We start from the raw sequence: 18,449 nt of genomic DNA, 5'->3' as shown, positions 1-18,449 counted from the left end.
TTGACTCTTCGGTGAAGGTACGTTCTCGAAACTTTGACAAAAGCCCGTACCGAGCTACTGAGCGTCTCTCCTGCAGAGTCTCCCACTGGAGTTTATCTATCATCTCCGTAATGCTTTCGCGATTACTAAATGATCCTGTAACGAAGCGCGCTGCTCTCCGTTGGATCTTCTCTATCTCTTCTATCAATCCTATCTGGTACGGATCCCACACTGCTGAGCAATATTCAAGCAGTGGGCGAACAGACGTACTGTAACCTACTTCCTTCGTTTTCGGATTGCATTTCCTTAGGATTCTTCCAATGAATCTCAGTCTGGCATCTGCTTTAAGGACGATCAACATTATACACTCCTGGAAATGGAAAAAAGAACACATTGACACCGGTGTGTCAGACCCACCATACTTGCTCCGGACACTGCGAGAGGGCTGTACAAGCAATGATCACACGCACGGCACAGCGGACACACCAGGAACCGCGGTGTTGGCCGTCGAATGGCGCTAGCTGCGCAGCATTTGTGCACCGCCGCCGTCAGTGTCAGCCAGTTTGCCGTGGCATACGAAGCTCCATCGCAGTCTTTAACACTGGTAGCATGCCGCGACAGCGTGGACGTGAACCGTATGTGCAGTTGACGGACTTTGAGCGAGGGCGTATAGTGGGCATGCGGGAGGCCGGGTGGACGTACCGCCGAATTGCTCAACACGTGGGGCGTGAGGTCTCCACAGTACATCGATGTTGTCGCCAGTGGTCGGCGGAAGGTGCACGTGCCCGTCGACCTGGGACCGGACTGCAGCGACGCACGGATGCACGCCGAGACCGTAGGATCCTACGCAGTGCCGTAGGGGACCGCACCGCCACTTCCCAGCAAATTAGGGACACTGTTGCTCCTGGGGTATCGGCGAGGACCATTCGCAACCGTCTCCATGAAGCTGGGCTACGGTCCCGCACACCGTTAGGCCGTCTTCCGCTCACGCCCCAACATCGTGCAGCCCGCCTCCAGTGGTGTCGCGACAGGCGTGAATGGAGGGACGAATGGAGACGTGTCGTCTTCAGCGATGAGAGTCGCTTCTGCCTTGGTGCCAATGATGGTCGTATGCGTGTTTGGCGCCGTGCAGGTGAGCGCCACAATCAGGACTGCATACGATCGAGGCACACAGGGCCAACACCCGGCATCATGGTGTGGGGAGCGATCTCCTACACTGGCCGTACACCACTGGTGATCGTCGAGGGGACACTGAATAGTGCACGGTACATCCAAACCGTCATCGAACCCATCGTTCTACCATTCCTAGACCGGCAAGGGAACGTGCTGTTCCAACAGGACAATGCACGTCCGCATGTATCCCGTGCCACCCAACGTGCTCTAGAAGGTGTAAGTCAACTACCCTGGCCAGCAAGATCTCCGGATCTGTCCCCCATTGAGCATGTTTGGGACTGGATGAAGCGTCGTCTCACGCGGTCTGCACGTCCAGCACGAACGCTGGTCCAACTGAGGCGCCAGGTGGAAATGGCATGGCAAGCCGTTCCACAGGACTACATCCAGCATCTCTACGATCGTCTCCATGGGAGAATAGCAGCCTGCATTGCTGCGAAAGGTGGATATACACTGTACTAGTGCCGACATTGTGCATGCTCTGTTGCCTGTGTCTATGTGCCTGTGGTTCTGTCAGTGTGATCATGTGATGTATCTGACCCCAGGAATGTGTCAATAAAGTTTCCCCTTCCTGGGACAATGAATTCACGGTGTTCTTATTTCAATTTCCAGGAGTGTATGATCATTCCATTTTAAATCACTCCTAATGCGTACTCCCAGATAATTTATGGTATTAACTGCTTCCAGTTGCTGACCTGCTATTTTGTAGCTAAATGATAAAGGATCTATCTTTCTGTGTATTCGCAGCACATTACACTTCTCTACATTGAGATTCAATTGCCATTCCCTGCACCATGCGTCAATTCGCTGCAGATCCTCCTGCATTTCAGTACAATTTTCCATTGTTACAACCTCTCGATATACCACAACATCATCCGCAAAAAGCCTCAGTGAACTTCCGATGTCATCCACAAGGTCATTTATGTATATTGTGAATAGCAACGGTCCTATGACACTCCCCTGCGGCACACCTGAAATCACTCTTACTTCGGAAGATTTCTCTCCATTGAGAATGATATGCTGCGTCCTGTTATCTATCAACTCCTCAATCCAAACACACAATTGGTCTGATAGTCCATATGCTCTTACTTTGTTCATTAAACGACTGTGGGGAACTGTATCGAACGCCTTGCGGAAGTCAAGAAACACGGCATCTACCTGTGAACCCGTGTCTATGGCTCTCTGAGTCTCGTGGACGAATAGCGCGAGCTGGGTTTCACATGACCGTCTTTTTCGAAACCCATGCTGATTCCTACATAGTAGATTTCTAGTCTCCAGAAAAGTCATTATACTCGAACACAATACGTGTTCCAAAATTCTACAACTGATCGACGGTAGAGATATAGGTCTATAGTTCTGCACATCTGTTCGACGTCCCTTCTTAAAAACGGGGATGACCTGTGCCCTTTTCCAATCCTTTGGAACGCTACGCTCTTCTAGAGACCTACGGTACACCGCTGCAAGAAGGGGGGCAAGTTCCTTCGCGTACTCTGTGTAAAATCGAACTGGTATCCCATCAGGTCCAGAGGCCTTTCCTCTTTTGAGCGATTTTAATTGTTTCTCTGCAGTGGTCTGAGGGTTTTGAGAATAAACAGAGTCCTTGACGACAACCCATAGGAAAAACTTCCATGGGCGTGGTATCTGGTGAACGTGGAACAATGTCAATATCTGCCCTTCGACCAATCACTTTTCTTTTGAAACGTTAATTTAAATACTCGCTGACGGCAGTGGCATAATGTGGTGGAAGTAAATACCTTGGAAGTTTTCAGCACACATCGTAAGTCCTGGTACCACGTAATTCTTAAGCATATCCAAATAGTTATCTCCTGTCACTGTTCCTTAAAAAAATGTCCAGGTACGCCAAATGATGATATTGCTCTCCCCCCCCCCCATCCCCCCCCTCCCAACACTCACACGAGGTTGATTTAATGGTTGTTCTAACAAAAGATTTTGATGTCAGTATACCAGTAAGAGCAGTTATGCTTGTTAACTTGTCTGCTTAACTTAAAATGGGCCTCGTCAGACCATACAATTTTACTGACCATACAATTTTCTGTTGCTCAGGTATCAGTCCACAAAACTGAAGACGTCGATCTGGATGATCTTCAAGTAAACCACGTCGTAAATATGGAATGTAAACTTTAAACTTCGTTTGTGTAACATTCTTTGTACTGACCTTTCTGATATATCCTGGCGTTCGCAAGGTTAATCTAGTCAATCAGAAATGAGTATTTCCATATGCGTATGCGAATTCACATTTCCATTTTCTCATCTTAGTGGCCTCAACTACAATTTCAATTTTATTACACGTTACAATTTATTTTTTCACATAGACGTACAATCATTTACTTTTTTCTCACACGTACAATTAAGCAAATTGATAAATCGGAAATTTATATTGAATTTCCTCTCGTGCTGCATCACTACAATACTCTTTGTAAATGATTTGTATTTTTCCATATTTTATGGCGGCGGAGAAACGTGTCCTACGCTTAGTTTAACTGCTTTGTCAGCTGCAGTCATTGTATGTGCACATATGTTTGCGATCATGAAGTAACCATCGTAATCGCACAGATAGTGAAAATGTAAAAATATTAAATGTGATTTGTAACTGATTTTAGTGTACAGTGTATGTGTGGGAAATGTAAAAACATTGAATGTGATTTGTAAAACATTGTACAGTTTAAACTCTACTACCCGAAATTTTAGCTGGAGTATAGGTAATAGTTTATGCCGGATGCTGTGTGAATTTATGTGCAATCAACCAAATGGATTTGCAACATTTCTTTGGAATGAATTTCTGTTTTATATTAAATTTCATATCTAGAGTACTTTTGTTGGAATTGTTTCCTTCCCATTCCCTCTGCAATACATTATATTTTTTTATGCTTCATTCAAGTAAGCGTTACAGAGAGAAATAGAAAGAAATAGGAAGAGATGGAATTTGACATAGCATTAGTGGAGTCCACATGCGTCGCCTCTTGTTAGCTGGCTGGCCATGTGATCAAACAGCTCCACTACTAATGTCAACAATCCACTTTCACTCTAGCCCAACGTCTCTCTTCCTCCTTTCTCTCTCCAGCATTGCAACTGCACTTTTCAGTAATACGTTTCTCAGATTGTTTATTTGTGATAAATAGCAGTAATTTATGCAACTCAGGTAAAATTCACGTATTTTTTGGAAATACTGTAGCACTGGCAATAAGTTTTTGAGTTTTGATATAAACACACACAGAATTCCTGGGTTACTTTTTAAGAGAGAGAGAGAGATGACATGTGTAAGGAACTCAGTATTTGACATAAATGTATTTTTAAGTGAAGAATGAAACAGAGGTGTGTGTGTGTGTGTGTGTGTGTGTGTGTGTAACCAAATGTGGCACTTTACGCAGTTTAGGGGAAGATGGCAAGTATCTATGAGCATGGTGCCGAATCAAGTGAAACTTGTGTATCTTTTCGACATTGAAATATTGTAGTATTGACAAATATTTTTAAACATGACGCCATTTTACGCTGTTCAGCGGCAAATAGCTTTGAACATGACGCCATTTTTACGCAGTTCAAGTGAAGATTACGTAATTTTGCGTCTGTGTTGTGATTGATTCTTTTATTTTAATGGATTCTGAAATGCTAGTCTTCAGTTTAACAACTACTAAAATACTATGCTGTGATTGGCTAGAGAGAGGAGACAGAGGGGTGGGGGAGGGGGGGGGGAGGGGTACAAGGCATAACTGGTCTAGTTCAGCCATCTTGGATTTCTAAATTTCCTGACACTACCTTCTTCCATTTTTAGATTTCCCACCCCCACCAAACTGCATTTTCAAATTTCACGCTACCACCTTCTAGCATTTTTTAAATTTCCCATCAGTGCCATCTCGCATTTTTGTATTTCCCCCAACCCCATCTTGGATTTTTCGGTAACTGCAGTGCCGACTAGCAGCAGACGCTTGAAGTGTGACCTTGATGGTTGGTAGCTGTACTACTGCCATGTCCTTGCCAAAGGAATTATACCAGCATTTGCTTTAACTAATTTAGGAAAACTGTAGGAAACCTAATAAACCTACATGGCCAATCAGTGGTTTGAAGTACTCTCTTCATGTATGCATTAAACACTGCAATAATAAACCATCTTGTTACAATTGTGTTCGTACAGTTTAATGTTTAGAGCGTTCTTTTATGAGACAGGAAGGTCTCCAGACTGAGACAGAATGCGTGAATCAGGTCAGTGATGTCCGGCATGATGTAACAGTTATCTGAACTAGGGTTTTTAAGTGGCTGCCTAGGCCTGTAAGGTTGGTTTACTATTTCCGCCTCTTATACAAAACAGATACAATGCGCAGGGCCAAATGCACTCCGTTCGTAAGCAGATGACTTACAATGATGGGGTCCGTGGTTTCGGGAGCTCCTTGAAGCGGTTGCGTATAGGAAAGTTGCAAAGATCGAATATTTCTAGTGAAATGCAGGAAGTCCTTTACAGAGCGTCAATGCTTGATGCAGAGACATTAATAAAATTACTTAGTGTTCATAAACTGGCGAAAGTATCTATATTTATTCGATTACACAATTGCCGATCAGTCACTGGGAATGGTAATAGCCGGCCACTGTGGCCGAGCGATCTAGGTGCTTCAGTCCGGAACGGCGCTGCTGCTACGGTCGCAGGTTCGAATCCTGCCTTTGGGCATGGATGTGTGAGGTGTCTTTAGGTTAGTTAGGTTTAAGTAGTTCTAAGTCTTAGGGGACTGATGACCTCAGATGTTAAGTTCCGTAGTGCTTAGAGCCATTTGAACCATTTTTTAAAAATAGTAATACCCGTAAATTACCGAGGAATCCTGAGCCAACTAAAGTAAAACAATCATATGTAACTAGCTGTAAGAAAGGTAGGTGCCTCACTGAGATATTCTGGAATAATTCTTAGGAAATATAGTTCACCGACGAGAGAAGTGGCTTGCAAAACACTTGTTTGATCGATCGTAGAGCACTGCTTACTGTTTGGGACTCTTACCTGTGAATGAGGAATGTGAACACTGAAAATGGGACAGGGGCACACTTTGCTACTGACGTAAGACGACGTGTAACGCGCCAGCACAGTCCATCAAGGACAGTTCCAGCGGTGCCTGTACCATAGCCTCCAAGGTCACCTGCCCTCAGTCCTATGGACTTTTCTGTCTGAGGTACTCTCAGGGTGAAGCGTGCAGCACTCCTGTTCATAACTTCAGAGAAATGGAGCAACGAATTGCACAGTCTTTTCAAGTTCTTCGTGATGATTCGGGGAGGTCGTTTGAAAGAATTCGTAACTCGTAAAGTTTCAGCTTCTACTGTGGTATTGTTTCACCCGGTTCAGTTTTCGCTATTTTTTGAGGTGCACTATAGAATTAGAAGTACAAATAATAGTAGACGAAACTACGGTAACAGAGTGCACAAAAGCGGGAATAACGTCAAGCAACAGAGAGAGAGAGAGAGAGAGAGAGAGAGAGAAACAAAGCTTCTTGCGATAGTGTTTGACAAGCCTGACTTTAGTTTTAGGCATCTCTTTCCCCTCTTACATATTCATTTACCGGACGTCTGTCGTGATTGGGGTACGAATAAAGATAAAGTGGTGCCGCCTTCAGTATCGCTGATATAACCATAAGCGCCGTCAGTGGACGGGCGAGGAGAAATTAACGGCCCCGGAAAGCTTTTAGCGAATTAGACGTCAGGGTGGGTGCCCACTCAGCAGCTTCTGCAGCCCGCTGCTCCTTCTACTTATCCGCCGCTTTAATTTTCTGCGCCGTCTTCGAGGAAAGTATTCCAAAGGTTATATTTTAATCGAAAAGGGAATCCATAAACATGCGGCCGAGACTGTAGGCGCTGCGGAGGAGGGGGTAAAGGATGGGAGGGGTGGGGTGGGAGCCGCAAGTGTGATAGGGGTGGGTCGGGAGAGGGGAGGGGGGGGGGGAGCGTTCAAGCTGACGCTAGGTTCCTGCACTGTGGTTGTCCCACCGACGTCTTCTGTGCTGCAAAAGTGCCGGAGTGGAATGTTGCAGAAGGGTCGGAGGGGGAAGGGTGAAGACTGCGATCGGGTTTTGATTAAGAGAAATGGTTTCCGAAACTTGGTGCACGTTGCTCTATCTTTATCTCACCGGCGCGCGCTTAATCGAGCCGCTCCTTCCTCCTCCGTCGGGTTCGGCGGGAGACCCAAAGTAAATTGTTCTCTCCCACCTCCGCCGGCCCAGAATTTACACTGATGCGCGACGCCCGAGATTTAGGGTCCGGCGAGGAGAGTGCCGCCGGATTAATTTACGCGAAGCAATTTGTGCCGAGTGAATTTACACGGCTGCCAATACAACAGCATCTAATAGCCCCTTTATATATCTCGTCGGTGTCTTCCCTGAAACACGGTGAGAAATCCAACACTTGACTTTGTTCTCTCCTTTCCGCGTTCTCCCTGCGCAGTGCGAACTTGGGCTCAGGGAGCTGGAGAGACTGTGGTATCGCCTTAGAGGAGATTCCCGTAAATTATTTGTAGTTACGTTAACCTTCCGGCTGTCGCTTGATTTTAGTAATTTTTCTATCGTTGACTGTTTTATTATTGTGTAAAAAAAACCGACAGATTATTCATTCAACTTACAAACTGCATTCAGTTGCGATTTAAAAGTCGCTGTTTTATTTTTGTAAAATATGAAATGCGTTCCGGTGTAGTTACATATCGTAAGCAATAATTACACTACATTGGAGTATACAATTATAAATAAGATAAATGAACTTAAAGTTAATGTGGATTTTCCATTTTCTTTCAGTGATCCTTAGTGAGCATGTGTATGTGTGGCAATGACATGGATTTCTTATTCGATGACTCTTGTTTCGGTAATAAAAAATTGTAAAAGGAGTGTAGTTTAACTTTGGCAGCTCATATGGAAACAAATAGGATGACTGATAAATAAAATCAATAAAATCTTAACAGTCCTTAGCTACGGTTTGTGAAGTGCACATGAGTAAGTGAGGATAGTCCTTTATCACTTTACCTGTAAATTTATTATTTTCGCAATTAGCACGATGCATAATCCCATGAAACACGTGCAAAGTCTTCTATTGACATTATATAAATTGTTTAATTAATTTTCAGACGCGACAGCAATGAAACAAAAAAAAAATTACGTCCAGTTGCTTTCTGAATGAAAATATTGTCCATCATAATACCACACCATCACAAATACTGCGTGCGGGTAAATCCGTGAGTGACTCAGAATGTTTTAAATTGGTTAGTGTTTAAATTTACGAGAACCTAAGCTGGAACTTACATATTACAAATCTTCTTTAACGACTGAGTTCTTCAAGTTAACATTAGCATTCTTTTCAGATGGAAATATCAAAAAGATGAATAATTTTTCCTATTTACATTCAGTAGTGTCTTATGGTGTCACATTCTGGAGTAAATGCTTATTGAGGAAGAAAGTGTTAATCGTGGGAAAAGGGTTCTCTTTGCTGAACATGGCAATATTATAATCACTGAGAAAACAAGTGAACTCCTTGCAGAGAAAGTAGATGAAACCCTCAAGGAAGTTTATAATTCGACAATATACAATAAGGTAACATTCAACATAAGGAAAACAGCAATCCCGAATTTCACTTTGAAGAGGGAAAAAGGCACTGTTAAATTAAGTGCAGAAGGTAGTAGCTCTAAAGACTGTGTAACAAATGGTTCAAATGACTCTAAGCAAATGGGACTTAACATTTGAGGTCATCAGTCCCCTAGACTTAGAACTACTTAAACCTAACTAATATAAGGACATCACACACATCCATGCCCGAGGCAGGATTCGAACCTGTAACCGTAGCAGCAGCGCGGTTCCGGACTGAAGCGCCTAGAACCGCTCATCCACAGCGGTCGGCAACTGTGTAACAAACACAGACTGTAGTAATGAATACTGCTTCTCAGTTGAGGTGGTGAACACACAAAGATGCAAACAGCATGTTATGCCTACAGTCCTGTCATCAATGTGTAACGCATAGTGTCATTGACTTGGATACTATTGAAATGGATACTTACTTCTTAGCCATGGAATTATTTTCTGGGGAACCAATGTGCAAAAACTACAGAAAAGGGTCATAAGAATAATAACTGGAAATAGCAGTCGAGCTCATTGTAAAGATATGTTCAGACCAATGCGGATTTTAACAATGTTATGTGAGTACATTACTAGTCAGTTATGCACATAAAAAATAACCGTGATAATTACTTCACAAATAGCTAAGTCCACGACCTTGGAAGAAAGAGTAGACTGACTTGAATTTTCCAAGAAAGAATATATATAGAACTCAGAACAACATTATCTACCACGAAATAAAATGGTACACCCAAGAAGATTACAGAAATTATTTAAACGAACTTACTTAAATAGATAGTTAAGCACCCTGAAGCGCCAAAGAAACTGGTATAGGCATGCGTATTCAAATACAGAGGTATGTAAACAGGCAGAATACGGCGCTGCGGTCGTCAACGCCTATGTGAGACAAGTGTCTGGAGCAGTTGTTAGATCGGTTACTGCTGCTACAATGGCAGGTTATCAAGATTTAAGTGAAACTTCCTGGCAGATTAAAACTGTGTGCCCGACCGAGACTCTAACTCGGGATCTTTGCCTTTTGCGGGCAAGTGCTCTACCATCTGAGCTACCCAATCACGACTCACGACCCGTCCACACAGCTTACAGTAGGAGACGAGGTATTGGCGGAAGTAAAGCTGTGGGGACGGGTCGTGAGTCGTGCTTGGGTAGCTCAGATGGTAGAGCACTTGCCCAAGAAAGGCATAGGTCCCGAGTTCGAGTCTCGGTCCGACACACAGTTTTAATCTGCCAGGAAGTTTCTTATCAGCGCAAACTCCGCTGCAGAGTGAAAATCTCATTCTGGAAACATCACCCAGGCTATGGCTAAGCCATGTCTCCACAATATCCTTTCTTCCAGGAGTGCTAGTTCTGCAAGGTTCGCAAGAGAGCTGTGAAGTTTGGAAAGTAGGAGACTAGGTACTGGCGGAAATAAAGCTGTGGGGACGGGTCGTGAGTCGTGCTTGGATAGCTCAGATGGTAGAGCACTTGCCCAAGAAAGGCATAGGTCCCGAGTTCGAGTCTCGGTCGGGCACACAGTTTTAATCTGCCAGGAAGTTTCATATCAGCGCACACTCCACTGCAGAGCGAAAATCTCATTCAAGATTTAAGTGAGTTTGAACGTGGTGTTATAGTCGGCGCACGACCGATGGGACACAGCATCTCTGAGGTACCGATGAAGCTGGGGATTTCCCCTTACGACCATTTCACGAGTGTACCGTGAATATCAGGAATCCGGTAAAACATCAAATCTCCGACATCTGTGCGGCCGGAAAAACATCCTGTAAGAACGGGACCAACAACAACTGAAGAAAATCGTTCAACATGACAGAAGTCCAAACCTTCCGCAAATTGCTGCAGATTTCAATGGTGAGCCACCAACAAGTGTCCGCGTGCGAAACATTCAACGAAATATCATGGATATGGGCTTTCGGAGCCGATATCCCACTCGTGTACCCTTGCTGAATGCACGCCACAAAGCTTTACGCGTAACTTGAGCCTGTCAACAACGACATTGGACTTTTGACGACTGGGAACATGTTGCCTGGTCGGACGAGTCTCGTTTCAAATTGCATCGAGCGGAAGGACGTGTACAGGTATGGAGACAACCTCATGAATGCACGGATCCTGCATGTCAGCAGGGGACTGTTCAAGCTGGTGGAGGCTCTGTAATAGTGTGGGGCGTGTGCAGTTGGAGTTATGTGGGACCCCTGCTACGTCTAGATACGACTCTGACATGTAACTGACATGTAACACGTACGTAAACACCCTGTCTGATCACCTGCATCCATTCATGTCCGTTGTGCAATCCGACGAACGTGGGTAATTCTAGCACGACGATGTGACACCCCACACTTTAAGGGTCCAGGAACACTCCTCTGAGTTTAAACACTTCTGCTGGCCACCGAACTCCCCAGACATGAACATTATTGAGCATATCTGGGATGCCTTGCAAAGTGCTAATCGAGAGATCTCCACGTAGATTATAGAGATAAGGAGTTAGTAAAATCTGTAAAGGAAGTAAATAATAATAGTAAAACGTCTCTGTCATACGACACTACGATTTCACACGGTAATGCTTTTTTTTTCTTTTGTGTTAAACTTAACTGTCAGAGCTCTGCAGTGGATGATACTAACACCTTATCCCCTTTCTCACTCGCTCATTACGGAGCGATTCCCACTGGTGTTACACGAAAAAGACATCTAATGTTTTCGCCATGGTCGTGATGTCACCTGTTATTGGGATATGATGATGTTTGGTTTGTGGGGCGCTCAACTGCGTGGTTATCAGCGCCCGTACAATTTCCCAACCTTTGCTCAGTCCAATTTCGACACTTTCCGGGATGATGATGAAATGATGAGGACAACACAAACACCCAGTCATCTCGAGGCAGGTGAAAATCCCTGACCCCGCCGGGAATCGAACCCGGGACCCCGGGCTCGGGAAGCGAGAACGCTACCGCGAGACCACGAGCGGCGGACATCACCTGTTATTGTGAGTAGCATTGTATAGATAGAGTGCTAGTTATCGGTATTGAGAAATGAATTGGGTAGTACTAGCACGTTTCATTATTAAATAACTTCTTTAGAAAACGGCATTGACCTCTAACAGTAAGCCTCGTGAGGTTGGAGTGTTTTAAACAGAGTGGCCTTGTGTTCGGGATGATGGAGAATACAGTCTATCTGACCATCCTCATTTAGGATACCCGTGGTAGTTCCTACAGTAGGAGCACGGGCGACTGACTACCTGTCCCACCCTTGTCTAAGTAGATTTTTAAGTATGTATGTATGGATTTTTAAGTATGTATGGATAGACGAATTATGTTTTTCCTCTTAAACTATAATACCATGAAATTCCGCTGGCCAGGATGGCCGAGCGGTTCTAGGCGCTACAGTCTGGAACCGCGCGACCGCTACTGTCGCAGGTTCGAATCCTGCCTCGGGCATGGATGTGTGTGATGTCCTTAGGTTAGTTAGGTTTAAGTAGTTCTAAGCTCTAGGGGACTGATGACCTCAGAAGTTAAGTCCCATAGTGCTCAGAGCCATTTTTTGAACCATGAAATTCCCCATAGCTTTGTAAAAGTCATCCACTATTGTATAAAACTACTACTGCGTGAGTAGAAGTGAAACGGGTACAATACGTAGATGAGAGAAGAAGAAAGTAGAAGCTTTTACATGTGGAACTACAGAAGAATGCTGAAGAGTAGATGGGTAGATAGAACAACTAGTGAGGAAGTGTCAAATAGAACTGGCGAAAATGAAATTAATGGCACGATTTGACTAAAAGAAGGTCTCAATATGTAGGCAACAAGGAATTTTCAGTTTAATATAAGAGGAAGTGATGGGGGCAAAAATTCTAGAGAGGCTGCGGTAGTTAAGCAGAGATGAAGAGGTTTGCACAGGATAGAGTAGCGTCGAGAGCTGCATACCCCCAACAGCAACAGCTAGTAGTAATTGCACATAAACGTTTGTCAGGGGTAATATGTTGTCTCCGCCGTGGAATCTCTTGTAGACAGCTCTTTGAAAGGGCGTACTGACACATTCATGGTACAAGCGAAACGAGTTATGTATTCAGCCATAAAAATCTTTGACCACCTGCCCAATTATGTCGAGAACCTAATAGATAGTAAATTTAACTTCGAACGGAACTGGATATATAAATATCGTGTAATTTACTAGCATTTAGCCATGTTTCTCACTGTTAAAATATACTGTAATTATGAACCGACTCGTTCTTCATCATAAAGAAGGACTGCGACTATAATCAATAGAAAACGCTTCTAACTAGTTGTATAGGCTGGTACCCCGTCCTGCCACGCTTACAAGATTGGCATACATTTCGAAAATGTTCGCAACTTTCATATGGTATAACATCAGACGCTGACGGATGGGATATACAGATTCGGCCCCCGGTGGGAAGGAGTGGCGACAGAAAGGACATCCTGCCACCCTCTACCAATAACATTACCAAATCGCGGTTAACATGCCGATCCATTGAAAACACAAGATAATTCCAGAAAAAGAAGAAAAGAAGATAATATATTAATAAACAGCCACTTGTATCTCATAAGAAAAACACCGTTTGCACGATTGAATAGGGTATTGCTGATCTTACGTGATCTGAGTCATTGTTTGTTTCTGTACTATTTTTAAATTGTGGTTTGTATGTGCATTTTTCTTTACATTGTCCAGTATGGTAGCAGTATAGTCAATGGGAACAGCAGTCTGTATCCTTATGTGTAAGTGAATTATAAGGAAACCTAAAGGCTACAAAATAATGCAGAACCTCACACTTTGAAAACATCATTCACAAATGCCATAACACACGAAAAAACACACCTGAAAATGAAAATACTTTCCAAAAACGCGTCGTGAAATAAATAAATAAATAAAAGAAAAACGTGACTAGCAGCAGCGAACGTTATTTTATAAACAAACCCGTTGTTCTTCCAGTCGGAGGCTTTCGCAAACAATTCCTAATGGATTAAAAAAGGTTTTATTATAGTTTATATTATGCTGAGTGCAAAATCCTACCAAGAGGCTTCCCCTTTCAGTCATTCCCCAAGTCTATATTCTCCTGCTATCTTTTCTTGTCTTCCTTTTCATACAGTCGTTTTCCTGACTCCTGTCACAATTTTTCGCCTCCCTTAACGATCTGAATAGTTTCTTTTATCCTCTCGTACATTTTAATCTCTTCATTATCTGCGGAGCTAGTATACATATAAACTTGCACTACTGAGATTTGTGTCTTTTCTATGATAATGTCTCCACTGTGTTTTTCTAATGAGTTCATACGCATTCCTATTTTTGTATTTATTAATGGCCTTTGTCCTATGCCGCACTGGGTAGCCGTGTGGTCTGAGGCGCCTTGCACGGTTCGCACGGCTCCCGCCGTCGGAGGTTCGAGTCCTCCCTCGGGCATGGGTGTGTGTGTTGTCCTCAGCGTGTTAGTTTAAGTTATTTTAAGTAGTGTGTAAGCCTAGGGACCGATTACCTTAGCGGTTTGGTCCAATAGGAACTTGCCACCAAATTTCCTCAGTCCCTCTATTCGATTTCGTGTAGACGACCCGATAATCACCTATTCAGAAGTTCTGTTTTCTCCTGCCAATGCACTCCAGTAATTCCCACTATATCTAACTTCATCCTATACATTTCTCTTTTTAAATGCTCTTATGTACATACCCGATGAAGGAATCTAACATTCCGCACTTCGAACAGCAGAACAGATTTTTGAATGGGGTTATTTTACCTCCGGTATATTTTACCCACGATAATACCACCATCATCGAACGATACAACAAATATTCATGTCCACGAGAAGCCTTTCGAAGTACCAGGTTAGGGAAGTCATGCTGGCTATTGTTACAAAGCCAGGCTAGTCAATCATCCAGATTGATGCTCCTACAATTGCTGATCAGGCAGCAACCTTTGCACAAATACCTCTCCGCTCTGGTTGCTCCGACTGCCCGGACTTCTGTATCGTTGAGGCACGGAGGCTACTTCACCGTGGCAGCTTCCATGGTTTGTGGGATGTACTTACACAACGGGAAATGCTTTTTGCATTTACAAATTGTCTTTAAACCATGAATGTTGACAATTCAAGTTAACGAAAGTGCACTAATTCAAACACTGGGATCAAGTGCGAAAGAAAATCATTCCAGGTTACGACACTACCCGCAACCAGTGGCACGCTAAAGTTTTTGAACGGCGAGAAAAATTTTTCACGTTTTACGCAACCGTGGGGAGCAGTCAAGCAAGCTGTGCTAACAACAGCAAAGAGATACGAAATCACTCTTTCTTCCAAGTGGTCAACTTTGGTCCAAAGTAGAAATCACTAATAAGAATAAGCAGTATACAAGAACAACACATTCATAAGAGAACGAAGTATTCACTTCAACTGACATAGAATACTGTTTATTGCTCCTTTTCCTAAATTACGTGGTATGCTGAAAGTACAAACGTTCAGTATTTGAAACGACGAAAGAGGATAGTCCACGCATTACCTGATTTATACGTATAAATTTTGAGAACAGAATGTCGTTTCCTGATTTTTAATAAATCGTTGTTTGAGAGATACATTAAAATGTGACTTGAGAGATACATTAAAATGAGACCTTTCGTGTTTCACTTAAGGCGCTCATAGACAAACGAGCTGATGGAAATACAACGCCCTATGCAGTACGCTGTAGCGAGAGCCCGATTGAACCAAAGATCAGATTCGCGAGGTTATGTTCTTGTATGTCCATAATTTGACTATACTCCACCAAGTCTATCGTCTTAGAATTCTGGCACAATATCTTACTGACCACAGTGTTAAGAAAGAAAAAATCTCGTGCGATTCGAATATTCGGTAAATAGTAGTTAAACATGTTAGATCATTTAAACGTTAATTTGTATCGTTAGTTCCTGAATGGGACATTCATCTACGAAAGTAACCAGTTGAGCAGTGTATCATACAACACAGACGTTAAAAGGCTAGTTATCCGCCAACAGGTTAGGCAACCCTCGCGGCTATCTGCTTATTGCAGTTCTATAACTACAAGGCGTCGGCTGATTTCGGGCATTACCCTCTTGCACTACTGTGAGAAAGAGAAGGATTCGAAAGAGTAATGCGATATATGGTCCCGTCGACGTCGAGGTTATTTCAGAGGGATCACAACCCCCAATTGGACAAGGATGGGTCGAAGAATTGTCCGCTATCTTTTCGAACGAAGCAACCTGGCATTCGTCGCAAGTGATTTAGAGAATCCAAGGAAAACCTGAACTTACCGGATGAAAATTTGAAACCTTCACCAGAACTTAAGTTCAGTCTCTTAATAGTGGCGTCGCTTCGCTTAATAGAAGTATGTAGTGTTGTCTATTCCAAAACATCTAAAACTGTGATGGATGTATAAATTTTTGTCAGTTACTCTCTTCAGCTGGGTCGCCTCCGTAGCCTAATGCCAGTCTGGCTTTGGCACTGGAGCAGCTCGGACACAATGTTTACGCCTTAGCTGTGCTACTCGCGGTCAAGGCTGTGTTTATTGCTGCAGGCTTCGGATGTGTAAATTCTTATAGACGAGCACTCTTCCAGAAAGACCACACTCAGGTTCACCTTCTCTAACGAATATATGAGACATAAGGTCGATAAATTTAATGCTTTTTGCGAGACAAAGTGCGCACTAGTTATACAAACCTGACTGGCATCCATTTATCGATCGTAAGCAGTGTCGTCTACGTCAAGCTGGCTGCAGATGCAGTATGCGATAAGATCCTGAACTGTGTCATATAGGGGTTAAAACTTCGACACACAGACATCCATAGAGGAGACGTCTCGGTGGATCTTCAGGGTTTAGGCATCCACACCTTACAGATCTATGAACTGCCCTTCGAAGTACCGGAAATGAAGATGACAGACGTATTACGACAATATGGTACGGTGATCAGGCACATCACCGAAAAATGGGCAAACTTCATAACTTACCCAGTATTTAACGGTGTCCTACAGGTACGCAATGAGTTGACAAAACATGTGCCCTCATAGATATACAGCGAAGAGCCAAAGAAACTGGTACACCTGCCTCATATAGTGGTTGGCCCCCGGGAGCACGCAGAAGTGCCACGACACGACGCGGCATGGACTCGACTAATGTCTGAAGCAGTGCTGGAGGGAACTGACACCATGAATCCTGCAGGGCTGTCCATAAATCCGTAAGGGAACGAGAGTGTGGAAATCTCTTCCGGATAGCACGTTGCAAGGCATCCCAGATATGCTCAATAATTTTCGTGTCTGGGGTGTTAGGTGGCCAGCGGAAGTGTTTAAACTCAGAAGAGTGTTCCTGGAGCCACTCTGTAGCAATTCTGGACGCGTGGGCTGTCGCATTGTCCTGCTAGAATTCCCCAAGTCCGTCTGAATGCATAATGGATATGAATGGACGCAGGTGATCAGAAAAGATTTAGGCACATACAAGTAAAGCAATAGTTGCACAAAAAGTTCTATTGCAAAACTGCTGTGATAAGGATAAAATGCAGCCTTTGTTTTATTGATTATGCAAAAGCCTTCGATAGAGTACAAAATGATAAACTTATGGAAATTCTCAAAAGAATAGATATATATTTATATCACGACATACACTGTGTAGAGAATATATACTACAAGCAGACAGCACAGGTAAAATTTGATCAGGAAGTCACCGCTTGATAAATGGTAAATATCCGCGGATGAGTCCGACAAGGATGCGTACTGTCACCCTTGCTACTCAATTAGTACTAAGAGAGTATTTTTCAGGAAGCACATACAGATATAGAACAATGCTTAAAGGTAACTGGAGTCTTCAACAACAATATTTGCTGTTCTGATGATACATTCCTGATTGCTGGTAGTTTAACTGATCTTCTACAACTCCTCAACATAGTAAGAGATTACTAGAGTAATCTAGATCTCAAAATTAACACCTGAAGGACGCATTTTATGATTGTCACACGGCAGCCAGACTCCTTTACAAGTGCAAATCTACGATTCAGTGACTCCTTTATACAAAGGACAGACAAATGTAAGTACCTACGAACGTGACTCTATGGAGATAGCAGAAAAAATGTCGCATACAGAACACCCGTAATGCTTTCATGAAATTCAAGATAAATTTCGCAAGTATAAGCCCAGACCTAAAACTTAGAGTTCGATTTGTAAGATGCCACTTTTGGTTTGTACGAGGGCTATCCACAAACTACATTACGTTTTGGAATGAAAAATAAATAAAGTATTGGAATTTTTTTAATTATATACAGATGAAAGCCACACTTAAATACTACTTTTCTACATAGTTGCCATTTAAATTAAGGCACCTATCGTAGCGATGGACGAGCTTGGAAATTCCTTCGTCGTAAAATTCGGCCGCCTGCGCCTTCAACCACGTGGTTACCTCTTCTTGAAGCTGTGGGTCGTCATCAAAACGCTGCATAGCCAACCACTTCTTCATTGCTGGGAATAAGTGGAAGTCGCTCGGTGCCAGGTCGGGACTGTACGGCGGATGAGGAAACAACTCCCACTTAAAAGATTCGAGAACTTCACGAGGGGCATTTGCCGTGTGGGCCCGGGCGTTGTCGTGAATCAGCAAGATCTTTGAGCCCAACTTTCCCCTGCGCTTGTTTTGTATTGCTCTTCTGAGGTTGTGCAGAGTTTGTCAATACCTTTGAGAGTTTATTGCAGTGCCTCTTTCCAGGAAATCCACAAAAATTACATCTTTT

This window comes from Schistocerca cancellata, chromosome 1 (genome assembly GCF_023864275.1).
Source record: "Schistocerca cancellata isolate TAMUIC-IGC-003103 chromosome 1, iqSchCanc2.1, whole genome shotgun sequence".
NCBI classification, from domain to species: Eukaryota; Metazoa; Arthropoda; class Insecta; order Orthoptera; family Acrididae; genus Schistocerca; species Schistocerca cancellata.
The sequence above is the reverse complement of the archived record's forward strand: the minus strand, read 5'-3'. Positions refer to the sequence as shown.